We start from the raw sequence: 6,000 nt of genomic DNA on the forward strand, positions 1-6,000 counted from the left end.
CTTACTCCAAGCTGTATAGGCTCGAAAGCCTACTACCAATTAAGCATATTAGGTGATGTGCATCTCTGTAATGAGAAGGGGTGTGGTCTAATGACATCAACACCCTATATTAGGTGTGCATAATTATTAGGCAACTTCCTTTCCTTTGGCAAAATGGGTCAAAAGAAGGACTTGACAGGCTCAGAAAAGTCAAAAATAGTGAGATATCTTGCAGAGGGATGCAGCACTCTTAAAATTGCAAAGCTTCTGAAGCGTGATCATCGAACAATCAAGCGTTCATTCAAAATAGTCAACAGGGTCGCAAGAAGCGTGTGGAAAAACCAAGGCGCAAAATAACTGCCCATGAACTGAGAAAAGTCAAGCGTGCAGCTGCCAAGATGCCACTTGCCACCAGTTTGGCCATATTTCAGAGCTGCAACATCACTGGAGTGCCCAAAAGCACAAGGTGTGCAATACTCAGAGACATGGCCAAGGTAAGAAAGGCTGAAAGACGACCACCACTGAACAAGACACACAAGCTGAAACGTCAAGACTGGGCCAAGAAATATCTCAAGACTGATTTTTCTAAGGTTTTATGGACTGATGAAATGAGAGTGAGTCTTGATGGGCCAGATGGATGGGCCCGTGGCTGGATTGGTAAAGGGCAGAGAGCTCCAGTCCGACACCAGCAAGGTGGAGGTGGAGTACTGGTTTGGGCTGGTATCATCAAAGATGAGCTTGTGGGGCCTTTTCGGGTTGAGGATGGAGTCAAGCTCAACTCCCAGTCCTACTGCCAGTTTCTGGAAGACACCTTCTTCAAGCAGTGGTACAGGAAGAAGTCTGCATCCTTCAAGAAAAACATGATTTTCATGCAGGATAATGCTCCATTACACGCGTCCAAGTACTCCACAGCGTGGCTGGCAAGAAAGGGTATAAAAGAAGAAAATCTAATGACATGGCCTCCTTGTTCACCTGATCTGAACCCCATTGAGAACCTGTGGTCCATCATCAAATGTGAGATTTACAAGGAGGGAAAACAGTACACCTCTCTGAACAGTGTCTGGGAGGCTGTGGTTGCTGCTGCACGCAATGTTGATGGTGAACAGATCAAAACACTGACAGAATCCATGGATGGCATGCTTTTAAGTGTCCTGGCAAAGAAAGGTGGCTATATTGGTCACTGATTAGTTTTTGATTTGTTTTTGAATGTCAGAAATGTATATTTGTGAATGTTGAGATGTTATATTGGTTTCACTGGTAAAAATAAATAATTGAAATGGGTATATATTTGTTTTTTGTTAAGTTGCCTAATAATTATGCACAGTAATAGTCACCTGCACACACAGATATCCCCCTAAAATAGCTAAAACTAAAAACAAACTAAAAACTACTTCCAAAAATATTCAGCTTTGATATTAATGAGTTTTTTGGGTTCATTGAGAACATGGTTGTTGTTCAATAATAAAATTAATCCTCAAAAATACAACTTGCCTAATAATTCTGCACTCCCTGTAATGACATCTAAACAGCAAACAATCCCTTTACGGAGGTAGTTTAGGGAGTTTATAACACAGGCAATCAAAGTATTCAGTTCAGTTATTCCAGGATACATGCATAATACTTCCAAAGGTGAACATGGGATAACTGGCACTGGGATGGCCAACTCTGAGTTTCTCTCTATCAGATCCAGACTACTTTCCACATGGTGCACAAGGGTGCGAAGGATGCACACTGTCCCAAAATGTACTACAATTCCCACAGTTGGGGGTAGATTCTCCAATGAGTAGCTAATCCTTGGTAAAAACATGGTGGGCGCCTGAGACGTTATACCCTTTCCACTGTCAGTAAGGCCTGTTGCTATATAGGAGTGATTTCACTTACTGTCTGCACCAATCCTTCACTTTGGTCCCACAGTTTATAAATTCTGCACTTCTTCTTCTTTAGGTGATGTTAGTTGAATGGCAAGCATGAATGGAGTTTCCTTACAGCAGATTCTCACTACTGCACAGGCACATGCAAAGGCTTCCTCTCACTAAGGCATCCTGCACACGACCATGTCCGGGCCTTGCCCATATTGTGGGCCGCAAACAGCAGGTCCGCAATATACGGGCACTGGCCATGTGTGCACAGTATCATGGATGCAAACCCATTCACTTGAATGGGTCCGCAATCTGGAAGATATGATGTGGTGTGAAACGGCATGGATCGGAAGCCCATGGATGCACTACAAAGTGCTTCCGTGGGGTTTTCTGTCCGTGTCTCTGAACCCCAAAAAAGTAGTGCATCCACTACTTTTTTGCAGTGCGGACCGTCGGATGCGGATCGCAGACCCCATTCAAATGAATGGGTCCGGTTCCACAGCACAGGCATGGCCAGCAGACAGTTGTGTGCATGAGCCCTTAGCCTGACTAAACTAGACTCACTTACTGCTGACTCAGAGGAGGGCCAGCCTCCTACTACTGAGTGGGGCAAAGAAAGTAAACATCGTTCCCAATTCAGCTCTTTGATAGCAATTAGAGATGAGTGAATCGAAGTTGACGAAGTGGAATTCGTTCCGAATTTCAGGAAAAATTTGATTCGCACCGAAGCGGAATTTCCTCAAGCTTCGTGGTAACGAATCGCATTTTAAAATGGCTGCTGCACGTGTGAGGACATGGAGCAAAGAACTGGGAACAAGGGATCACCCACAATGTCATGCATGCAGCTAATCAGCAGCCAGCCATACCCTGTGATGTCACAGCCCTATAAATAGCCTCAGTAATCTTGGATTCTGCCATTTTCCAGTTTACTTAGTGCAGGGCGAGACTTCAGCAGGCGCTAGGGACAGTGCTAGGAAAGACTTCATTGTGCTGAAAAAACGATTTACAAGTTCAGAGAAAGATTATTCAAGGTGTAGGGAAAGGATAGGGAGGTATTATCTACACTCTAAAAGGAGAACAGGGTGCAATAGGAGCGGGTACAGCCTGGGTATGAGCGATTCTATTACACCTTGCTGCACTAACTGGGGATCCAAATTGCCATTATACTGCTGCTTTTTAGGTTGTTTGCACTATATGATACATCTGTAATTCCAGCAAACCTTGCTTGTGATTGGGGTGCAAGTACATTTACGGGGCATTAATAGGATGGGGGGGGTTTTAATAGAAAAAAATTGCCATTCAGCGGTGAAGTTACATTGTACTACAGCCATTGATGGGGTGTATTAACAGGAAATATATTTACGTTCCATTAGCCGCTCTGCGTTGAATTGCGATTGTTATATTTAGAGTTGAGCGGACACCTGGATGTTCGGGTTCGACGGGTTCAGCCGAACTTCGGAAAAAAGTTTGAGTTCAGGACCCGAACTTGACCCCGAACCCGAACCCCATTGAAGTCAATGGGGACCCGAACTTTTGATCACTAAAATGGCTGTAAAAATGTCATGGAAAGGGCTAGAGGGCTGCAAATGGTGTCAAAATGTGGTTAAGAGCATGGCAAGGGCTCTGCAAACAAATGTGGATAGAAAAATGACTTTAAATAACATAAAATAGGTAAAAATAAAAAATAATAATCTTGATCTAGGAGGACCAGGTCCATATGGAGTAGGAGGTTGAGGAGGCGCTGGATGTGGCGGTGTAGGTGGAAGCGGCGGTGGAGGAGGAGGTAGCCTACACTGGTTTTTGGTTTTAAATTTTATTTTTAAAATTAGGGTACACCCCAAAACATTGGGAAATATTACCTGTGATAACCCCCTCAAGTCATGCTAAACACACGTTCAGACAATACACTGGCTGCAGGGCAGACCAGCACCTCCAAGAGGTAAAGGGCAAGTTCAGGCCATGTGCCCAATTTGGAGACCCAGAAGTTGCAGGGGCTGACCCCTGTCAGTCAGTTCGTGTAGGCGTGTGCATACTTACTGCCCCACCATGTCGCATGTCCCCGTGATGTTCACGATCCAATTTGATATCTGCTCTATCAACTTTCGATGTTCTTTTATGCGCCTACCATGGTGATCACGGGTGGCGGGGAATCAGGGTTTCAGGCCAGAGAGGGAGCGTGATAAAGAGAGACCACATCCAAGGGAGGATTCATTTGTTCAAATTTAAAATTAGAGTTGAAATATGGGAGAAATTGTTAAAACATAAAAGTGTGACAACTTTTCAAAGTTTAAGCATTGAATGAAAGGATGTGGTGCGCATTAATTACATTATAATTTATTAAATTTTATTCCCTGTCACCTATGCATACCAGGTGTTTATTCACGTCTAAAATTGTATAATGTCAACCCAAGAATGTAACAGAAAAATTTGTGAAATTTATTAAGCTGTCAACTAGGTAGAGGAGGGGTATATTACACAAAAAAATTGGTGAATTTCACCAGAATATATAACTGCCAATTTTTTATTTTTTAACCTGTCTACTAGGTATAGCAGTGGTACTATACACCCAAAAATTTGTTTATTTCGCCAGCAAATGTAACTGACAATTGTTTTCTTTTTTATTACCATTCCATTAGGTAGAGCAGTGGTACTATACACACCAACATTGGTGAATTTCACCCTAAAATGTAAATGACAATTTTTTTTTTTTTAAACCGGCCTACTAGGTATAGCAGTGGTAATATACACCATTTCAAATGCCTGATTCAAACCCCTGTATGTAGAGGGGGTATCTCACACGGTCTGAACCAGTGTAGGCCTGAAGTAAATATTTCTTTGCACAAAATGGCTGTATTTCAAATGGCTGTATTTCAAATGGCTGTATTTCAAATCCCTGAATCAAACCCCTGTATGTAAAGGGTGTATTTCACAGGGCCTGAACCAGTGTAGGCCTGAATTCTATATTGGTGCACCAAATGGCGGTATTTAAAATCTCTGAATGGAACCCAAATGTATTAAGGGTGTATCTCACAATGACATCTGCATCAAAGGCTGCCAAGTAAATTTTTTGTGCCCAAACGAGTGTTTGTTTAACAACTGAATTTGACAGCAGTATATAAGCCTGTTTTTTTTTGTCAAAAGTGTGTTTTTCAAACCCCAGAAAATGATGGGTATATTTCTAGCTTAACCCCTTAAGGACTTAGGACGTACCAGTACGCCCTATTTCCCGAGTCCTTAAGGACTCAGGACGTACCGGTACGTCCTAACTTTAAATCGCGATTGCGGCGGGGGTTAATCGCAACAGGATGGCCGCTGAAATCATTCAGCGGGCATCCTGTCACAACGCAATACTTCTGCATTCCAATACAGAAGTATTGGAATGCATTGTAAAAGGGATTAGACCCCCAAAAGTTGAAGTCCCAAAGTGGGACAAAAAATAAAGCAAAAAATAAAGCAAATAAAGTAAAAAAAATTGGTAAAAAATAGGGAAAAAAAAAAAGTATACATATTAGGTATCGCCGCGTCCGTATCGACTGGCTCTATAAATATATCACATGACCTAACCCCTCAGATGAACACCGTAAAAAAAAAAAAAAAAAAAACTGTGCTAAATAAACAATTTTTTTGTCACCTTACATCACAAAAAGTACAACAGCAAGCGATCAAAAAGGCGTTTGCCCACCAAAATAGTATCAATCTAACCGTCACCTCATCCCGCAAAAAATGAGCCCCTACCTGAGACATACGCCCAAAAAATAAAAAAAACTATGGCTCAGAATATGGAGACACTAAAACATCATTTTTTTTGTTTCAAAAATGATATTATTGTGTAAAACTTACATAAATATAGGTATCACCGCGTCCGTATCGACCGGCTCTATAAAAATATCACATGAGCTAACCCCTCAGATGAACACCGTAAAAAATTAAAAATAAAAACTGTGCTAAATAAACCATTTTTTGTCACCTTACATCACAAAAAGTGTAATAGCAAGCAATCAAAAAGTCATAAGCACCCCAAAGTAATCGCCCAAAAACTGAAAAAATTATGGCTCTCAGACTATGGAAACACTAAAACATGATTTTTTTTTGCTTCAAAAATGAAATCATTGTGTAAAACTTACATAAATAAAAAAAAGCATACATATTAGGTATCGCAGAG

Source organism: Bufo bufo, chromosome 5, assembly GCF_905171765.1.
Source record: "Bufo bufo chromosome 5, aBufBuf1.1, whole genome shotgun sequence".
Classification (NCBI taxonomy): Eukaryota; Metazoa; Chordata; class Amphibia; order Anura; family Bufonidae; genus Bufo; species Bufo bufo.